Source organism: Gossypium hirsutum, chromosome A07 (assembly GCF_007990345.1).
Source record: "Gossypium hirsutum isolate 1008001.06 chromosome A07, Gossypium_hirsutum_v2.1, whole genome shotgun sequence".
NCBI lineage: Eukaryota > Viridiplantae > Streptophyta > Magnoliopsida > Malvales > Malvaceae > Gossypium > Gossypium hirsutum.
Window position 1 is genome coordinate 37,243,611 of NC_053430.1, and position 22,820 is coordinate 37,266,430.

Genomic DNA, 22,820 nt, shown 5'->3' on the forward strand with positions numbered 1-22,820 from the left:
GTCGTAACTCGGTCGAAATGAATGCTCAAACATGGTTACCAAGCTTATAAACATTTGAAAATAGCATATATAAATTCATACTTTGCATACCAGCATATATATTTAGCATTTAACTATAATTAAACACGCCTATTTGCTTATAAACTTACCTCGGACGATGTAAAACCGAATAGGGCAGCTAGTCGACGACTTTTGTTTTTCCCCGATCCAAATCTGATTTCTTTAGGTCTTGATCTAAACATATTCAAATTAAGCTCATTCAAACATATTTTCACTCAATTTAATCCAAAAACACATAAATGGGAAAATTACCATTTTACCCCTAACATTTATGATTTTTACATTTTAGTCCCTATTGCACAAAACACAAAATATGCAAGATTTCCCTATACCCATGTTGGGCCGAATTTTACCCATGCTTATACAAGTCCATATATTTCATTTATTTCACATTTTAGTCCGTCAAATTATTATTTTTGCAATTTAGTCCTAATTACTCAAAATCATCAAAAACTCCAATACAAAACATGTTAATCTAAAACATATCTTTCATATTTCATCATAAAACAACAAAAATCACAAGATCTCAACAATGGCACAACTCAAAATATTCATCAAAATAAAAAATTAAAGCATGGGTTTTGTAATACTCTAAGCAACGATCTCAAAAACGTAGAAATTATCAAAAATCGAGCTAAACACATACCTTGATTGAGCTTAGAAATGGTCGAACCCTAGCTTTGTTATTTCTTTCTCTTTTTTTTTGTTATGTTTCGGCAATGAAGAAGATAATGAACAAATGATATTTTAACTATATTATAATATGTTATATTATAACATGTTTTTTTTAACCTTTATTATAAATTATACTTTCACATATTTTAATGTCTTTACCTTCCACTCACATTAATTATGGCACAATTACAACTTTAAAGCTTCAATCTAGAAAGCCATTCACAAATTAGTCCCTTTTAGAAATAACCACTAAATTTTCATTTTACGCGATTAAGTCCTTTTATTTAATCAGGTACCTAAACGATAAAATTAATTCATGAAAATTTCAAAGATATAAATTCACACAAAATAAACACAAAAAATAATTTTTAAATATTTTTTTGACTTAGATTCATGGTCCCTAAACCACCATTTCGATTAGGGTCCCGAAACTACCATTCTGAGTTCATGATGTTTGTGGCATATGTTTTGGCGTCCAGGTACTGGTCTCATATATTCTACTGGTGGATGGGTAGTTTGGCATGTGTTGTGGATACCTGATAGCCTACATAAGCAGACCTGTGAGTAGCTCGAAAGCGAGCAACATGTGATATGTGAAATGAGGCAGTGGCTACATATGAGGCACTTAGGTGCGAGATTCTGTTGTATCCGATAGTATTCTGAGTGTTTAACGGGTAGTTCTAAAATAAGTTCAATGAGTAATCTTGATGAATACATCAAAGATGAGAAAGTAAGTTATTATGTGCAAGTGGCACAAGTGTGTACATTGAACTCATGAGAATGACATGAGATATGATGAACTTGTGGTAAGAACATGTATATATATATGAAGAATAAGTTTAAGAGATTTGATAAAATGCAAGGTTATGTTCATTATGTTAAATGTATGATTAATGCTTGTTTAAGTTGCATTTTATTTGCATGTAAACTTACTAAGTTTCAAAGCTTACCCCATTTCCTTTCTCTTTCTTATAGTGTCGCCAAGTTAGCTCAGGGATCGGAAGACATCGGAGACTCGATCACACTATCAATTGAATATTTGGTATAGCTAGTCTCATCATTTTGAGTATGGCATGTATAGGGACTTCGTCTTTTTGTTATGTGTCATATTTATTATCCAAATGTGTTGGCTCATGAAAGTATTGTGATTATTTTGTATATGGTCATGAGAGGTGGTTTATAGTGATTAATTGGGTTGTAACCCTAATTTTTGGTGCATGCATGCAAATGTGCTTATGCTTTAAGGTGGTTATGGTTGCTTATGGTTAATGAGTATGATGGATGGCATGTATGTTTAGGTGTATGAAATATGATTAATGTGTATGACAATAAAGTTGATGCAAGTGGGTAACTTGAAAGTAGGTTAGTGAAGATGATAGACAAATATGAAATTGGTGTGGAATGCCATATGAAAGCATGATAGTTTAAATAGGTAATATGTTGACATTACCAAGTCATAATTTAACCATGAATGTGAATGCTTGAGTAGTCAAATGTTAGATGTTGCATGCCATGAAGTGAGTATAAGTATGTGAGTGTTTAAGGGTGGCAATTGGCTTGGGAAATAGCCTAGAAATTATCCACATGGTTAGACACATGGGCATGTGTCTTGGCTGTGTGTGACACATAGTCTGCCCCATAGGCGTGTGATCCGGTCATGTGTCCCCTGCACCCTAATAATGCAAAACAGAATGCCTAGTAGTAAGCACACGGGCAGAGACACGACTGTATGTCTCAGCCATGTGAAGGACATGGCCTTAGGACATGGGCGTGTGCCCAGGCCGTGTGAAGTCTGTATGTAATAGCCCAGTTTAGACCTTAGTCAGAACAATGATTTCGGGACCACAAATCCGAGTCAAAAAAATAATTGAATATTATTTTCTGTGTTTACAACATGATGTGTGATATGTGTGAAAATTTTATCATTTGTATGCTCGATTTTATAAAAGGACTTAATCGTATAAAATGCAAAAGTGACTTGTTAATTTTTAAAGGTGTCTATTTGCTATGAGGCATTAAATGAGAGGTCCTTATGTTGATATTAGACCATTGAATGTGATAATGGACATTTATGGACATGCATTATAAAGTTTTTAAGTTAATTTGTTAAGGTTACATATGTAATTTAGTAATTAAACATAAAATAAATAAAACAAAAGCCATTTTTTTCTCTCATTATCATCACTTAACCGATTGTTGAAAAAGAAAGAAAACCATTATTAGGTTTTAAAGCATTCGGCCAAGTACTAGCTTAATTAAGGTATGATTTTTGATCGATTTTTAATGACTTTTACATTTTTGTGATCGTTGCTTTGAGTATTAGCTAGCCCATGCCTTAATTTTTGAAAGTGTTAATGATTTTGAAAGTTTCCATTGCTGAATTCATGTGCTCTTGAATGTTTGATGATGGAAAATAAATCTTTGTTGAAAGATTATTATGTTTAATTAAGTAATTTTTGATAAAAATGTTTATTAAGGATTAAATTGTGAAATTTGTAAATTAAGAGGTCAAAATGTAAAATAAATGAAAGATATGGGCTGTTAGGGACCTAAGGAGAATTTGGCCTAACATAAATTTATTGAAATTTTGTGTATTTTGTGTTGTTTTGAAATAGGGACTAAATTGAAAAAAATGTAAAAGTTTATGGCCAAAGTGCAAATTGGCTAAATTATGTATTTGTCGATGAAATTGTTTGAATTGATGATTAAATAGATTAATTTTGAATACATATCGATCCTTAAAGAAATAAATCGGATTTAGATTGGGGGAAATCGAAAGTTGACGAGTAGTTGATTTCGTCCGTTTATTTCGACTACGAGGTAAATGCATATGCAAATAAATGTATTTGGATTTATTTATTCATGCTTATATGATATTAAAATGTAATGAATGGATATGGAATATGAATATGTGAAATTGAGAAAGTATTGACAGTGATATGACGTTTGAAACCCCGTACGAACCATAGGAATAGAATAGGATACATATGTCATGACATAGGATTCCGATATGTGATTTTGTGTAAGACCCTATTTGGACAATGGCATCGATATTTGATTACATGTAAGACCTCATTTGGGACGTTGGCATTGTATGACTTTACGAGCTATCCAAGTATCCTTATCAATTCCGAACGGTTCAACGGGAAATATCGAGAATGAAATGAAATGTGAATGAGTATCTGATTCAGGTACGTATGGAATGTATATGTTATTCAAGAATCAAAGGTGAGTATGTTTATTAATGATGAGAAGTGAATTACGAAACTTGTGTATTTGATTTGCTATGGATTCTATGGACAAGGAGGCTTATAATTATCTTGTGTGTTAAGTTTATTTGTATATGGCCTACTAAGCTTTTGAAAGCTTATTTTGTGTGTGTTTTTCATTGTTTTATAAATTATCGAAGCTACCGTCCGGATAGTCAAGGATAGTCGTCACACTATCAAATGTTTTTTTGGTACTTTTGAAGTTATAAATATTAATGTATGGCATGTATAGGCTAGTGATGTTATGATATGTGTTATGTGTATTTCTTGCCATGTGATATGGTATGAATATGATTGAGACTATGGAATTGGTTTTGGCATAGACGATGTAATGGAAAAATGTTATAATTGATGTATATATATGGTCTTACGTGAATGGCCATTTTGGCATGATTTGGTAGCTAAAATGGTAAGGTTTTGATATGATTTTGAGTTTAATTATATGGTGTTTGAGACAAATGGATTGGCATGATTTTAGTCCATGAAATTGGTAGGCTTTGATATGAAATTGAGTATGAAATGGATTGGTGATATTGTGGATTGAAATATGCATGTTTGGGTATGTTTTTGGTTGCTATTTGGTCATGAATTATGCCTTGATTGATGCTTGTAGTGATGACCCTTTTTGGGTGGCATGTTGGTGGAAACACAAAAATTTACACACTTTTTCATACCCGTTTTAACTTAAATTCATGCGAATTTGGTTAAATTCTTGTCGAATAATAATTAATTTTTATAAAATAATTAAAGTGCACTTAAAATATGAACATATTGAATTTTAGTTAATTTCATAATTATTTTTGATTAATTTTGGTTATTTTCGATAGAATTGCACAAAGGGCGAAAAATGGCTAGGCAGACACTGCTAGAAGCTAAAAACCGAGAAGCAATTTGAAGTACCGAGGCAAATTAATTTCCAACCTAAAACGGTCCAAAATCATGTGTATTAATTCATAATTTAATTAATTTTAATTTATATCCAATTTAATTTTGGTTAATAAATTATTATTAATTAATTATGAAACAATGGTCCGATTGAACCGAATCGACCAAGGAGAGGACAGCCCAAAACTGTCCAAGCGCTGACCCAATTCATCTCATTAGCTGATTATTTAAGCTGCAAAGAAGCCCTTGAAGACTTGTTCAATTTGCAAATCAGCCACTCCACAATTGATGGCTTTGAAGATTTGCCCCAAGCCAAATTTAGCAAAGTTGAAGCCATCAACTTTGCCATATAGATGGCCGGCCAAGGGGTGGCTCTTTGGCTGCTATTTTTAGCAAATTTTAGCTGCCATATTCATCTATAAAAACCCCCTTGGCTGATCATTCAAAGCATCCCTCAATCATTCACATCTCTTCTCTCCTCACTCACTTTCTCCTCTCATTTTCTCATTCCAAGTCCCTTTCTCTTGTGTCGATTTCTCCCTTGAGAAAGGGTTCTTCTTCAGCCATTTTAGAGTAGCAATCTAGTGTTCAAAGAAGCCTTGAACGGCGAGGACAACAAAGAAGAAAGAACGGAGCAACCTAGTCAAGCCATAAAAAAACACCGGATTTGATTCTTGTCCCCTATATCTTTAATTTTTGTTGTTGTTATGATGAACATATCTATGAGTATTTATGTTGTTGGAATGGTTAATTTAATCAGTTTAGTTTGAATTTAATTCATGTTGGTTTGATTGCATTTCATCTGCTTAAATTATTAAAATTATGTTTATGCTGTTATAGGCCTTGGTAAAATGCTTGATTAAGTAAAATCATGCCTAAGTTATTCTTGCATTATAATTGTGAGGTAGCTAATGAATTAATTATTTAAATAGATTGAAATTATAATTAATTGACACAATAATTAATTAGTGCATGTTTATTCTTCTAAGGTAGCTGAAGGTTAAATTAGCAATGTATCTGGCGATACACTTGCCTTGCATAACTTGCAAGATTATTGTGATTAAACTATTTCAAGGTAAGGATCCCTTGTTACCTCACATAGTCTTTTATGTGCTTATTAGATTTAATTAATCATTTGAATTGACATAGGGATATGCAAGAGATTAGTTCAATTTAATGAGTATGTATGTGCCATAACATGTTTGCTTATTAAAATATGTTCAATCATTTGAATTAACATAAGGATATGTTAAGAGATGAATGGATTTATGTAGGTGAGTATGTTCATAAGTTAGCAAATTACCGAGTTGAGTGAATTTATTCGTAACAACATAAACATGAGTTAGTAATTCTAAGTTAAAGAAATGTAATTAATCCAACACAATTATGTCATCTTGATTAAATCATATTTTGAAATCGTGCATTTGAGATTTATTTCTTAGTTTACTTAGTTAAAAATCTTAGTTTTTAATTACCCTCTTCAAACAAAATATTTTTCTTCACCAAAGTGTTTTAAATAGCAGTCATATTTAATTATTTTCACAGTCCCTGTGGGTACGATAACTCGACATTTACTTGTCACTTTATTACTTGTTGCGATTGTGTACACTCATATTTCCGTTGTTCCAAGTTTTTGGCGTCGTTGCCGGGGACTGTTTTAAAAAGTCATTATTTGTGAATTTGTTAGTTTACATTTTGGTTTATTTTTTCTTTAATTTTTAACTTAATTAATTTTTCTGTGATTATTTCAGGTGTTTATGAGTATTGACCGAATTATTGACCTACTCCCTATAGACCCTGAGATAGAACGAACTTTTCGAGAGCGAAGAAGACAAGCAAATCAGAGAAGGACCGAAGAGATGAACTTTGAAAATCCAAATCAAGGAAATGGAGTAAACCTTGCTCAAAATCCTATCCTTATTACCGATGATAGGGATAGAGCTTTAAGACAGTATGCCAACCCAGTATTTAATGATCTCAATCTGGGTATTAGGAGACCCAAAATTAAGGCACAACAGTTCGAGCTAAAGCCAATCATGTTCCAGATGCTTCAAATAGTGGACCAATTCAGTGGAATGCCTACCGAAGATCCTCACCTACACTTAAGACTGTTTATGGAGGTAAGCGATTCTTTCAAGTTAGCTGGAGTACCCGAAGATGCATTCCAACTGAAGATGTTTCCATATTCACTAAGGGACAGAGCTCGAGCCTAGTTGAACTCAATTTCCACATGGCAACAATTAGTAGAAAGATTCCTTATGAAGTATTTCCCGCCTAGCAAGAATGCTAAGTTGAGAAACGAGATCACTGCCTTCCAACAAATGGATGATGAGTCCTTGAATGAGGCATGGAAAAGGTATAGAAAATTATTACAGAAGTGCCCTCATCATGGAATCCCATATTGCATCCAACTTGAGACATTTTATAATGGTCTCAATGCTCACACGAGGATGGCAGTGGACACTTCTACTAATGGGGCTCTCTTTTCTATGTCTTATAATGAGGCTTATGAAATCATTGAGAAGACTGCTAGCAATAATTAGCAATGGCCAACCAATCGAGCAGCGTCAGGAAGACGAGTTGTTGGAATACATGAAGTAGATGCTCTTATTTCACTCACATCTCAGGTATCGTCAATATCCTCAATGTTAAAAAATCTTACTACTAATAGGTCTAATAGTTTTGCAGCACAGCCACCAAATCAATTTGAAAATATAGCTTGTGTCTATTGTGGGGAAGGACATTTGTTTGAAGAATGTCCATCAAACCCAGAATCTATGTACTACATATGTAACCAAAACCAAAATCGAGAAGGCAATGACTGCAATCCAATTTCTATAACCCATCGTGGCGAAACCACCCGAACTTTTCCTAGAGTAACCAAGGGGTTGGAACCAGTAACACTTATACCCCACCTAGATCGACCCAGCCACCTAGTTTTCCCCGACAAGTTCAGAAACCAACCCAAGCTGAACCATCCAATGGAGTAGAAAATTTTTTGAAGGCATACATGGCCAAGAATGATGCCTTAATCCAAAGCCAAGCAGCTACATTGAAAAACCTGGAAAACCAAATGGGCCAGCTTGTAACTGAATACAGAAACTGACCACAAGGTGCTTTACCTAGTGATACAGAGAATCCGAGGAATCCAGGGAAGGAATATTGCAAAGCGTTGACATTAAGGAGTGGGAAGACAGTAAAGCCCAACACCATTGAAGCTGAAAAGGGGCAAGCTGACGCTCAAGATTCAGAGGAAGTTCAACCGAGTATTGAAATTCTAGTTTCACAAGAACCAGAATCTACAAAATACAACAAGGTAATTTCAGAACCAACTAATTCTGACCAACTAATAACTTTGCTAGATGCAGAATTGCCACAGAAACGAATCAACCAGTTCCAATAAAGAAATCACCACCACCCTACCCTCAAAGACTTCAAAAGCAGAAGCAGGAGATTTAATTCAAGAAGCTCCTAGACGTACTCAAGAAACTTCATATCAACATCCCGTTGGTTGAAGCACTTGAGCAAATGCTGAACTACGTCAAATTCATGAAGGATATCCTGTCCAAAAAATAAAGACTCAGAAAATTTGAGACGATAGCTCCGACTAAGGAATACAGTTCATATATTCAAGATAAACTACCCCTAAAGTTAAAGGATCCCGGATGTTTTACTATACCTTGCAACATTGGATCAACATATTATGGTAAGGCATTATGTAACTTAGGTGCGAGTATAAACTTGATGCCTATGCCAATATTTAGGAAGTTGGGGATAGGTGAAGTTAGACTTACTACTGTTACACATCAATTAGTAGATCGATCTTTAGCACATCCAAAAGGAAAAATCGAGGATGTATTGGTACGTGTAGATAAATTTTTCTTCCTTGCTGATTTTGTTACTCTAAACTTTGAAGCAGACAAAGAAGTTCCAATTATCTTAGGAAGACTGTTCTTAGCAACCGGAATGACCCTTATTGATGTACAGAAGGGCGAGCTTACCATACGTGTTCAGGATGATCAGGTAACATTTAACGTTTTTAAGTCTATGAGATTTCTTGACACAATTGATTATTGTTCTTCAGTATCTGATTTAGAGGATTTAATGGTAGAGAAGGAGCTCAACTACGTTGAGGATCCGTTGGAACAAATTTTGACATCAGGTCCTCCGAATGATGAAGAGAAGGATGAATACTTAACGTTGTTAGAAGCTAATCAAAAGGGATTTAATCTGCAATTTTGTTTTGAATCTTATGCCCAACCAAAAGCATCAATCGAGGAGCCACCTAAATTAGAACTCATGGTACTACCTTTGTAACACCCCTTACCCGTGCCTGACTCCAGAACAGGGTAGGAGGCATTACTGGACTTAGTTGTTAACAAACATGCAAAAATGGGCTATAGAATTTCTTTTGTATCAAAAATTTTCATCCACATGCATAATATCCCATACACGGGCTGACGAAGCCCTAAACATGCATTGAAAGTAGTTAGGGACTAAACCGAGAACCTTAGAAAGCTTTTCCATGACACAAGGTCACACGCTCGTGTGGACACAGGGACACGCCCGTGTCTTCAGACTGTGTAACTCTCTAACTATGACATTAGTGAATAATTTGAGCCACACATCCAAGCCACACACCCGTGGGCTAAGGCCGTGTCCCTTATACAGTTGAGACACATGGCCATGTCTCAACCCGTGTGGCCAACACATAGGCTATTTTCCAAGCCTTTATGTTACCAGTAATCTTTCACATCTTTATACAAACTGAGGACACATATCATGCCACCATTTTAATGGTTTAACATATCATATTAGACACATTCATAACATGAACACCAGCCATATAAGGCCAACAAGCATAATCACATCATCTCATTACAAGCATTAGAACATAGCATAGTGATAAATCGTAATTTACACATATTTTTATCCCATGCTTAGCACATTTTTGGATGAATTATCCTTAGATTTGGTGAATTCGATGCTCCTAGTCCTTTAATTTCTTGTTTTATACTTAGGTGAGCACAGGAGAGTAAAAAGAGCGAGAAACGGGCCAAAAACGGAGAAAATGGGTCAACATGAGAAATCAACATGGCCTGGACTTCTGTATATGGGTAGACCACATACCCGTGCCTATTCAACAGCCTTTAACACGGGTTGAAGCACTTGCACACGGGCGTGTCCCTGTCGAGCCCAAGTCTAGTCCTATTCAAAAAAGGCTACTCTTGAGGGTTTTGAAGCATTCTAAAGCCTATATAAACACCTCAATAGGTACCTAGAAGACACACACAGAGTGGGAGGCAAGGAATTACTCGAAGAAAGCCGATTGATCCATCTCAGAAGCCAGATTCTCCTTCAAGACTGAAGATTTCACTTCAATTTCCCTCAGGATTTTTAGGTTTCTTTATGTTTTATTATTATTCTTCTCAGATGTTTTCTTTTGCACTTATGAACTAAATCCCCTAAATACCTAAGGGGAATGAAACCTAAGACGAATCTTGTTATTATTTTCTAAATTATATGATAAATATTTGATTTGTTCTTAATTATGAGTTCTTAATTCTTTCTTTAATATTCTAGGATATTGATTCAAGTATTGATGTGCTTATTCAGAGGAGCAAAAGTCCCTGTCTAAGAGTAGATCTAGCATAATTAAGCAGAGTTGATTGCACCCCTAGGCATAGGGCGACATAATTTTGCTGGATTAGGGTGAAACCTAATAAGGGAATCCATAGATCAAGTTAATGCAACACTAGGGGTTTTAATTAGAAAGAGATTTCAATTAATCAACCTATGGTTAGACGTTGTTAGTCTCGAGAGAGATAATAATATAACTTAGGGATTTCTACGGATCAAGTCAAGTGAATAAATCGTTTGATTTAGAGTCAAATAACAAGTGAAGTCTAGATGGATTTTCCCTTGGGTATTGTCCAAATCAATCAGTTTTTCTGAAGAGTATTTCCCCAATTTTCTTCCTGTGCATTCTTAGTTTAGTTAATTAATTTAGATAAAAAAAACCCCTTTATTTTTAGGTTAGATAATAAAAAGAGAGTTAATACTAGTACTTTTAGTTCTTGTGGGTTTGACATTTCGGTCTTGCTATAAGCTATACTACTGTTCGATTGTTGCTCTTGCCTTCATCATGATAATAGTTAGTTTTCAAGTACGACCAATCATAAATATAAAACTTATCATGAGACGGTCACATCAAGTTTTTGGCATCATTGCTGGGGAGCTAAAATTTTAGGAACGCTTAATTTTTATTACTTTAGCCATTTATTTTATTGCAATTTAAATTTTATTTTAGTTTTGTTAATTTTACTAAATTTTCTTTTGTTTTCTTCTGATAGGTTTTTATAGTTTATGACTAGAAGAAACCCGTTAGGACTATTACTTTTTGACAGTGAGATTGAAAGCACAGTTCGCAGAAACCGAAGAGAAATAGGGCGAAACCTAAGAACCATAGAGGAAGGACAAGAGGACGATATGCATAATATAACTAAGGAGATGGCTGAAAATTAGAATAATCAGCTTCCTCCTGTGGTTGCTGCAGATCCAATAAATTAGAATCCTGCTCCTCGTGCTATTTATGTTTATGCACCGACTTAAACAGGAGCCGAATCAGTATAGTTAGACCTGCTATTGCTGTAAATAATTTTGAACTGAAACCTAACACAATTCAAATGATACAACAGTTTGTTTAGTTTGACGGTTTGCAGGATGAGGATCCAAATACTCATTTGGTGAATTTTCTGGAGTTTTACGACACTTTTAAGATCAATGGCGTTTCTGACAATGCCATTTGTCTTCGGTTATTCCCCTTTTCATTAAGGAGCAAAGCTAAACAGTGGTTAAACTCGTTACCATGAGGGTCAATCACTATTTTCCACCGACTAAAATGGCTAAGTTGAGGGATGATATCTCTTCTTTTGTTCAGATGGATCTAGAAACACTTTATGATGCATGGGAGAGATACAAGGACCTATTGAGAAGGTTCCCTCACCATGGGCTACCCTTATGGTTGCAGGTTCAAACGTTTTACAACAATGTGAACCCCTCAACAAGGAAACTTATCGATGTATCTGCCGGTGGAACTCTGAATAACAAAACACTTGAAGAGGCTTACGAATTTATTGAAGAGATGTCACTGAATAACTATCAGCCTTAAGTCATGAGAAAAAAGTTGACAAAAGCAGCAGTTGTTTTCAACCTCGACGCGGTTACTATGATGTCTAACCGGGTAGAACTTTTAATTAAAAAAAATTGACAGTTTGTCTGGTTCTACTCAAGTACATCCAGTGATGAGATGCGATCCAAATGGAGGAGGAGTACACACAGAATATCAATCCTTCAACCCCAACACCGAGGAGGAACAAGTTCAATATAAGGGTAACAATAATTCTACATCTCAAAATAACCTATACAATAATACTTATAATGCAGGTTGGAGGAACCATCCCAATTTGTCGTGGGGTGGTCAAGGAAATCAAAGGAGAAAACATACTCCGGGTTTTCAACAACCATCTTACCAGCAGGAAAAGAAGCCGAACCTTGAGGAGATGCTAACAAAGTTTATCTCAGTGTTAGAAACTCGTTTTTAGAATACTGAAACAGGACTTAAGAGTCAACAAGCTTCGATCTAAGGGCTCAAAACTCAGATAGGCCAGCTTGCTAAATTAATTTCAGAATGACCACAAGGTAGCCTACCGAGTAACACTGAATCTAACCCAAGGGAACAGCTCAATGTGATTACCATTCAAGATAAAAAAGGGTTAGTTGAACTTGAACCAGAACCGAGGCAAGGAATTATGGTAAGTAAAGATAAAGGTGAGGTAGACCACAGTGAACGGAAACCGATAAGTAGAGAGTACAAACCTCGTGTGTCATACCCCAGTGTGACAATGAAAGACCACACGGATGAAAAATTCAGTAAATTCTTTAAATTATTAAAGAAATTAAACATTAACTTACCGTTTATTGAAGCTCTTTCGCAGATGCCAAACGCAGTTAAATTATTAAAGGAGCTTTTAGGAAATAAACAGAAGTTAGATGAGGCGTTGCATGTAGAGTTGAACGCAGTTTGCTCAGCCATTCTACAGAATAATCTACCCAACAAATTTAAAGATCTAGGGAGTTTTATGATTCCTTGTTTAATTGGTAGTTTAAACGTTAGCAATGCTTTAGCTGATTTAGGGGCTAGCATTAATGTCATACCCTATAAAATGTTTAAACAACTAGGTCTTGGGAAACCCAAACAAACTAGGATGAGCATTCAATTGGCAGATAAGACAATCAGATTTCCTAGGGGTATAATTGAAGATGTACTTGTTAAAATTGATAAATTTATCATCCCAATTGATTTTGTTGTTCTAGACATAGAAGAGGATAGTGACGTGCCTTTAATTTTAGGAAGGCCCTTTTTAGCAACTGCTAGAACAATTATTGATGTTGGTACAGGTGAACTCACACTTCGTGTGGGTGATGAAACAATCACTCTTCAAACTCGTAATTCGAGTATCAAATTGAATATTGAGGGTGGTTATATAAATCGTGTTTCTAATATTGATCATGTGGTGCAACCTTCTTTGCAGGAAACACGTTCGACGAGCATAAATGAGCCTTGTTCAAGTAACAACAAAGGACCCATTTATGAAGAACGAAGGCTACAGATCAAAGAACTAGACGAATGGCAAACACCTATCAAGCAGAAACCAAAAGCACACGAAAAATCGAAGCGACACCATAATGAACATAGGGATGAAACAAAGCAAATTAAAGTTGGGGATATAGCATTGTTAGATGAAAATGACCCCCCGAATTGCTACTCTAGAGCACAATACGGATAGAGCGACTCCCTTCACAATAATGAACATCTTCTCACATGGTACAGTCGAGGTAACACATACTATATTCGGAACTTTTAAGGTAAAAAATACTCGACTCAGAACTTATTTTGATAAAATTGATAGCAGGAAAGAGGAGTGTAAACTCCTCGCACCACTATGACCACGCAACAAGATAGGTAAGTCAAGCTTAAACTCTAAATTAGTGCTTCTCGAGAGGCAACCCGAGCACTAGTGATAAACGCCAAATTATACATATTTATACCCCAAATACATAGTATATTTATGGATGTTTATTACTATATTTGTGGATTTTGGTGCTTTTAATCCGGTTATTTCATGTTTTGTACCTAGGAGAGCACCAAGAGTCAAAAGGAGCCAGAAACGAGCAAAAAAAGGGACAAAACGGACCAAATCGAGAAGATGACACTGCCTAAGCCTTGCCACACGGGCATCTCACACACCCATGGACTTCGGGGGTGTCGAGCAAGGTTTACACGATTCACACGGCCTGGCCATTGAGCCCACCTGGCCGTGTGCCTGGCAATCACGTCATACGACCCTGGCACACGAGCCTGTCCCTTTTTCAAATAGTTGTATTTTACACGGAAAAGGATACTTAGGGAGGAAGAAAGCTAATCCAAATCCTATATAAACACCCTAAGTGTGAGCTAAAAGGGGGGCCTCTTCCAAAAGCCAGACGATCCATCCCAAAAGCCTGAGCTACTCCAAGACTGAAGATCTCCCTCAGAATTGCTTCAGGGGTTTTTAGAGTTTTCTTCATGTTTTTTTATTTTTATACTTTTGAGATGTACTCTTATTTTATTATGAACTAAACCCCTTAGATACCTAAGGGGATAAAACCTATGATAAATCTTGTTATTATTATCTGAACTGTATGATAAATACTTGATTTGTTCTTAGTTATGTGTTCTTAATGCTTGAGTTAATATTCCGGGTATTAATTCATGATTTGATGTGCTTATGCAGAGAAGGAATAGACCCTGCCTAAGAGTAGATTTGGCATAATTAAGCGGAGTTGATCGAACGCCTAGAAATAGAGTTACGAGATTTTGCCGGATTAGGGTGAAACCTAATATGGGAGTCCATAGAGTGATTTACTGCTTCCCTAGGAGTTTTAATTAAGAAAGAAATTTTGATTAACTCAACTGAGGGTTAGACGTTATTAGTCTCAAAAGGGATAATAACATAGGTTAGGGAATCTCACGGATCAAGTCAAGTGAATAAATAGTCTGGTTCAGAGTCAGATAACAAGTGAAATCTAGGTGGATTCCTCCTTGGGTGTCGTTTTTATCAATTGCTTTTCTTCAAGTCTTTTTCCAAATTTTCTCTTTGCTTTAATTAAATTAGTTACTTAGTTTAGATAATTATTTTAATAAACAAACTCTTTTATTCTTAGGCTAGATAATAAAAAGATAGTTATTACTAGTACTTTTGGTTCCCTTGGGTACGATATCCCGGTCTTGCCATTACTATACTATTGTTCGATAGGCGCGCTTGCCTTTTCATCATGATAACATTTAGTCTAGGTTTGATCTTCATTATAAATATTTATTACTTGTTACGAATCACGCGATTAAGTTTTTGGAGCCGTTGCCGGGGACTTGAAATATTAGGAACACTAATTTTTTATTACTTTATCCATTTATTTTTCTTGAAATTTTATTTTATTTTATTATTTATTAATTTAATTTTTCTCTCTCTTGGCAGGTTTTTATAGTTTATGACTAGAAGAAACCCGTCGGGACCATTACTTTTTGTCGAAGAAATCGATCGTATAATTCACAAAAATCAAAGAGAAATAAGGCATAGCTTACGATACACGAAGAACGAGCGAGAAGACGATATTCGACCCCCAACCGACGAGATGTCTTAAAACCAAGGCAATCAGCTACCTCCCGCAATTGCGGCTAATCAAAATCCTGCTCCACGAACTATGTATGATTATGTTAAACCTTCTTTAACAGGAACTGAATCTAGCATAGTTAGACCTGCTGTAGTTGCAAATACTTTTGAATTAAAACTTAACACTATTCAGATGATACAACAGTTTGTTCAGTTTGATGTTTTGCAGGATGAAGATCCCAACGCTCACTTAGCGAACTTTCTGGAATTTTGCGATACATTTAAAATCAATGGCATTTCTGATGATGCCATACGTCTTCGGTTGTTTCCCTTTTCACTAAGAAACAAAGCTAAACAATGGTTGACCTCGTTACCACGAGGGTCTATCACTACTTGGGAACAAATGACCGAGAAATTTTTACTAAAATATTTTCCACCGGCTAAAACGGCTAAATTACGTAATGATATCTCTTCCTTTGTGCAGATGGATTTAGAAACACTTTACGATGCATGGGAGAGATACAAGGACTTACTGAGAAGCTGCCCTCACCATGGGTTACCGCTTTGGCTTCAAGTACAAACATTCCACAATGGTCTGAATCCTTCGACTTGGCAAATGGTTGACGTAGCTGCTGGCGGAACCATCAACAATAAAACATCGGAAGATGCCTATGAATTTATAGAGGAGATGTCACTAACTATCAGTAGTAAGTTATGAGGACAAAGCCAACGAAAATAGTTGGCGTTTATAACATCGATTCAGTCACCATGCTCTCTAATCAGGTAGAACTTCTTAATAAAAAGATTGACGGTTTACTTGGTTCTACGCAGGTACATCCAGTAATGAGGTGTGACTCAAGTAGCGAAGGTGTGCATACAGAATACAATCCTTCAATCCTACAATTGAAGAAAAACAAGTCAACTATATGGGTAACAATAACTTCCGATCTCAAAATAACCCATACAGTAATACTTATAATGCAGGTTGGAGGAACCACCCAAATTTCTCCTGGGGTGGTCAAGGGATTCAAAAGCCACAAAATCCTTAGGGTTTTCAGCAGCCACCTTATCAACAAGAGAAGAAACCAAACCTTAAAGAGATGCTTTCTAAATTCATCTTGGTGTCAGAAACCCGTTTCCAAAATACCGAGACAACACTTAAGAATCAACAAGCATCGATCCAAGGACTCAAAACTCAGATAGGCCAGCTATCCAAACTAATCTCCGAATGACCACAAGGTAGCTTACCAAGTAATACTGAACCTAATCCGAGGGAACACTTCAATGCAATTAGTACTCAAAATAAGGAAGGATTCATTGCACCGGAGCCAGAATTACAGCAAGACAACGCGATGAACAAAGGTCGAGAAGAGGTAAACGACGATGATCCTAAACAGGTAAGTACGTATTATGAACCTCGTGTGCCATATCCTAAAGCGATGACGAAAGACAGAATAGAAGAACAATTCGATATGTTTGTCAAACTCTTAAAGAAATTACATATTAACTTACCCTTTATTGAAGTTCTATCGCAGATGCCCAACTCAGCAAAATTCTTAAAGGAACTTCAGAGCAATAAAATAAAATTAGACGCTACATCGCATGTGGAACTCAATGCAGTCTGCTCAGCTATTCTAAAGCATAAGCTACCTAACAAATTGAAAGATCCAGGGAGTTTTACAATTCCTTGCTTAATTGGTAGTTTATCTGTGAATAATGCTTTAGCTGATCTAGGGGCAAGTATAAATGTTATGCAGTATAAAATTTTTAAACGACTAGGTCTCGGTAAACTCAAACAGACTAGGATGAGCATACAATTGGCTGACAAAATAGTTAGATTTCCTAAAGGTATTATTGAAGATGTTCTCGTTAAAATTGATAAATTTATTTACCCAGTAGACTTTGTCGTCTTAGATATGGATGAGGATAACGAGGTACCTTAAATTTTAAGACGACCCTTTTTAGTAACTACCAGAACCATTATTAATGTAGGCACGGAAGAGCTAACACTTCGTGCAGGAGATGATGCAGTAACACTCCAAACACGTGACTCAGTCAAAACCTCTAAGACTCAAGATAATGCTATGAAACTTGTCGGTGACAAAACTAATATTCAATCATTCTTGCAGGAACCTCCTCGAACCAAGACAACGGAGACAGTGCACTATTATCAAGTAGCGAACAAAGACACCCATGAGGAACGAAGGCTTCAAATACAGGAGCTAGATGAATGGTAAGCACACAAACCGAGAACACATGATAAACCGAAACTACGCCAAAACAAGCCCGATACCTCTCCTAATCAACTCAAGGTTGGCGATAAAGTCTTACTAGATGCCGCAGATCCCCACATTGTCACTACCACACCAAATGAGGAAATCCCTCTTACGGTACTCAGTATTTTCCCATTCGGTACGGTAGAGGGAAGTCACCCCAAGTTCAGCACTTTTAAGGTAAGCAATACCCGTCTCAAACCTTATTTTGTCAAGGCTAATAGCAGGAATGAGGAGTATGAACTCCTCAAACCACTATGTTCATTCAACAGAGAGGTAAGTCGAGCTTAGACTATAAATAAGCGTTTCTCGAGAGGCAACCCGAGCACTAACATATTTTGATTTCTTTAATTTTTGTTTCAAACACCTTGAATCATTAACTTAATCTTTGAATTGCAAAGTTTTTCGGCACACACGGCCAGGCACACAGGCATGCCTAAAGCCGTGGCCAAACAGGGGAAGAGACACGGCCGTGCGATACGGCCGTGTTGAAGCAGGAGATGATTTCCCCAAAACACGGGGTGCGATAAATTCCCACGGCCGTGCGACATGGTCGTGGGTCAACTTGATAGGAGACCACGGGCGTGGGAGAAGCGAACAAAGCTAGGCACGGCTGTGCGACATGGCTGTGTTCGACACACACCCAAGACACAAGTGCGTGGGATAGTAGCTGGGCACGACCTAACTCGGAAAATTTGAAAAACACGGGCGTGGCCCTTGGCCGTGTAAACCTCCCCTATATAAGCAAACCACTGTTCATGTTCTTCCCCTTTTCAAAACCCTAGCCGAAATCTACCCTTCCCCATTCCCTAATCCCTACTCCAGCCACCATTACCCAGATTCTCTACTCTGGCCACCATTCCCTAGATTCTCACTTCCCCAACCCCCAAACCACTCTCTATCCACTCCCCTTGAATTAATCCCCACTTTTCCCTCTCTACACCCTCTATTTTTACTCCACATGGCTATATCCGCGCATCACACCCCCGTGCTAGCCACCAACATGCCTGTGCACCGCCCTAAAGCAGCCTTTGGTTCACTTTCTCAACCTTATTTTTCCAATTTTTGTTGCTACATTAGTATTCTACATGCTTTACATAGATATTGTTACTATTCCAAATATGTTTTAGACAAGTTAGGAATTTGCTTTAGAATTTTCTATATTTGAATTGTTTAAGCTACTAAATAGCATGTACTAATTTTAGGCCTCTTGCTTAACTACTGATGTATCTTGGATTCTATAATTCTAATATATTTTCAGGAACATTATATCGTCATCGAGAGGTAAGAAGGTCGCGGTCCCATCCTCAAAGAGACGTAGGGGACCGGGTTCTTCTTCGGTACATGCTACACCCGAAGTTCGGCACCCGTTCCTTGAATTTCGCAAGCTTCACAGGAGAAGCTATTTCAGATACTACGCGCATGACCCCTCACTACAGGTCGCTGCATTGACTGGGCTACCGTAGAGCAAGTTCAGCTAGCTGATGCCATCCGCGCCCTCTTGTCCACAGACCCATGGGAACGGTTCTTCGCTATTACCGAGCCCACTTATTTAGAGCTAACTTTAGAATTATGCTCTACTTTTCGTTTATAGGTAGTGATGATGAACAATGACGACCCAGGCACCATTCACTTCTGATTAGGCGGTCTAGTTCGCGCGATGAGTGTCCTTGAGTTTGGAGTCGCTCTGGGACTTTACACTGATGAGTTTATGGAGAAGGAAGACATGAATGCACTACCACGAAATATCCACATTTCTCCCTCCTTGTGCTGGAAAGCTTTAGCACCACTCTCTTCCACCTACGACCCCAGCCGCTCAAAAGCCCCAATTCTCGCTCCTTCCCTACGCTATCTCCATGCCATATTGGCACACACCTTGACCAGGTGGCATAGGAAGGGAGTGATCTCCATTGGCCCCTACGTGATGCGCCTTGCCAGACACTTCGGTCTCCTCAACACTATGGCCCAGTCATCAGCGCTTACACTGATAGGTCAGATGCCCCCACAGGGCATTACGACTATGTTACATATGAGGATGATCGAGTGCCGACGTGCGACTGATCCTCCTCAGTGCTGTCTCTCTCATGCCATTGACGAGGAGGATCTTGAGGACATTCCTAATGATGTTCCCCCACAGTATGAGGAGCCTTCCATCGCGCCACCTAGGGAATGACCAGTTCATGCGGCTGCTTCATTGGCACACCTTTTCGACCGACTCGTCCACTTCGAGCAGTGTTGCACTACACAATTTGAGATGATTCACGAGTGAGATCAGCGACGGGACCAACAAATGGACGATATGCAGGCCATGATGCAGCAGCTGTGCCAGCACTTTCACATCGCCACCTCAGTGCCACCACCTGAGGGCCCCACTGACGAGGATCATTGAATCCTCCTATCTTTTTATTCTTAGTTTTTATTTTATTTTATTTTATTTTATTTTTTATTTTTATTTTCATTTCAATTTTTTTATTTTATTTTGAAAGACATATCTATATTAGTAAATTTTATTTTTTTTCGTTTTCTGGTATTTCTAACAAGTAATCCCACTACGCTCTCTTCCACACCAACTCTTAATAAGCCTTTCATGATTCTACAGACTTCCAAGCAAAGCTGCTAGGAATATTTTACAAACTGAGGAAACAAATAGGAAACAATACCTCACGAGTGCCATGTTCAATGACCCAATTTCTTCATCTAGCCAAGAACAATGGCCGCTACTACTTTCTCCAAACCCTTCTGCCTCAGAATCAAGCTCTGCATCCATATAACAGGGAGTTTCACGTCCTTTCCTCTTATGATTTTCTTTATTTTGAATAATCTATCTTTGTACATTGAGGGCAATGTACATCTTAAGTGTGGGGGGTGAACATGAAACCTAGCTTTTTGCATTATTCTCAAATCCTGAATTTGGTCTTGTGCTTAAGTGATTTTCTCATAATATTGATAGAATGAATTCTGATTGATCTATAATTATTGTTGATATGTCATGAATTAGACCAAGGGAATTATGCATGATTATTTGATTATAAGACCTTAAAGAATCGAGCATGATAAGTTGATATTTTGAGAAATAAAAATTTTTAGAATATTTTTCCTAAATTGAGGTATTATCTTGAAATCTTAAGTATACAGGAATGACATCAAAAACCCAAATTTTTGGTGAGATTTTTTAGCCTTTTGAGCATATAGCTTTCTTTCTTGCTCACTTCTTTTATGGTTTGAGTGTGTCAACATTGAACTGTTATTCTAGAACTTGCTTCGATTATACATGTCGAGATCACACATATGATTTGATATACTAAGATGATAAAGGCACTTAGGATTTAACCCATTTACTCCATAAAAAGCCTTCCCACATAATTAAACCCTTAGTGAACCCCCTTTGAGCCTACTAACTTTTTTTTTGATTAACCTTCATCATTAACCCATTAACCTATTATTGTTGAAATCCTCTTACTTAATTTATTTTTTTTTTATTTTTATCGAGATTAAATTTAATACTGTTACCTCACTATGTTCACCATTTTTTGTTACTGAATCATGAAGTATGATTTCTATATTGTATTGACTTGATTTGTTCTTAAAAAAAAACTCAGTATTATTATTGTAATTCTCAGCAAGCTAAAGTTGTCATGAACTCATGTAAAATAGTTCTAGATATTTGTTTGTGGTTCAGTAATTAAGTTTTTGATAGTGGGGTAGCATATTGAAATTATCTCGATTCTAACCCTTGTCACTTCAGCTTGTATCCATACCTGTAACCTAAACCCCATTACAACCATGCAAAGACCTTTTGATTAGTGTATCATATCATTTACAAGTGGTGGAGATTTGATTTTTATGTAGGCCTATGGTAATAAATTTTCAAGTTAGACAATCGAGTGCTTAATCTTGAACCTTAAACACTTTGAGTGATTTGAGTGAATCTTTAGTGAGGATGTCATCTCTTGTATATTTAGGACTAAAGTTAATTACTTGAAGGAAGGAGATTACCTATAATTTTGTTATCAAAGTATTCGATTTAGATTGTTTGAGGTTTTTAAAGCCCCTATAGTTGAATTCTCGCTGTATGATTTTTCGTGGAATAATTTGTAGCATTATCAGTAATGCTTATGCGATTGAAAGGAATGAATTCTAGCAGTAAATGAGAATTTTACTTGAGGACAAGCAAATGCTTAAGTGTGGGGGTATTTGATAAATGCCAAATTATACATATTTATACCCCAAATACATAGCATATTTATGGATATTTATTACTAGATTTGTGGATTTTGGTGCTCTTAATCCGGTTATTTCATATTTTGTACTCAGGAGAGCACCAAGAGTCAAAAGGAGCCAGAAACAAGCAAAAAAAGGGACAAAACGGACAAATCGAGAAGATGACACGGCCTAAGCCTTGCCACACGGGCATCTCACACGCTCGTGGCCTTCGGGGGTGTCGACCAAGGTTTACATGATTCACACGGCCTGGCCATTGAGCCCACACAGCCGTGTGCAATTTAACAGAGCAAACACGGCCTGGAAATCATGTCACATGGCCGTGGCACACGGGCGTGTCCCTTTTTCAAAGAGTTGTATTTTACACGGAAAAGGATACTTAGGGAGGAAGAAAGCTAATCCAAAGCCTATATAAACACCCTAAGTGAGACCTAAAAGGGGGCCTCTTCCAGAACTTTTTTGGAATACAGAATCACACGCCAGTAGTTACTTGAAGAAAGCCAAACGATCCATCCCAAAAGCCGGAGCTACTCCAAGACTGAAGATCTCCCTTAGAATTCCTTCAGGGGTTTTTAGAGTTTTCTTCATGTTTTGTTATTTTTATACTTTTGAGATGTACTCTTATTTTATTATGAACTAAACCCCTTAGATACCTAAGGGGGATAAAACCTATGATAGATCTTGTTATTATTATCTAAACTGTATGATAAATACTTGATTTGTTC

General features: G+C 36.8%; 3 non-coding genes across 3 annotated transcripts; all 3 read right to left on the bottom strand.

Moving 5' to 3' along the window:
- Window positions 1–7,177: 7,177 nt before the first annotated feature.
- Window positions 7,178–7,284, bottom strand: LOC121204201 (small nucleolar RNA R71). Its single transcript, XR_005899130.1, has one exon. It is a non-coding gene; the product is annotated as a small nucleolar RNA R71 (small nucleolar RNA).
- Window positions 7,285–11,796: 4,512 nt separating this feature from the next.
- On the bottom strand, window positions 11,797–11,903 carry LOC121204185 (small nucleolar RNA R71). Its single transcript, XR_005899114.1, has one exon. It is a non-coding gene; the product is annotated as a small nucleolar RNA R71 (small nucleolar RNA).
- A 4,149-nt stretch (window positions 11,904–16,052) lies between these two features.
- Window positions 16,053–16,159, bottom strand: LOC121204228 (small nucleolar RNA R71). The gene has a single exon (XR_005899157.1). It is a non-coding gene; the product is annotated as a small nucleolar RNA R71 (small nucleolar RNA).
- Between the last annotated feature and the right edge of the window lie 6,661 nt (window positions 16,160–22,820).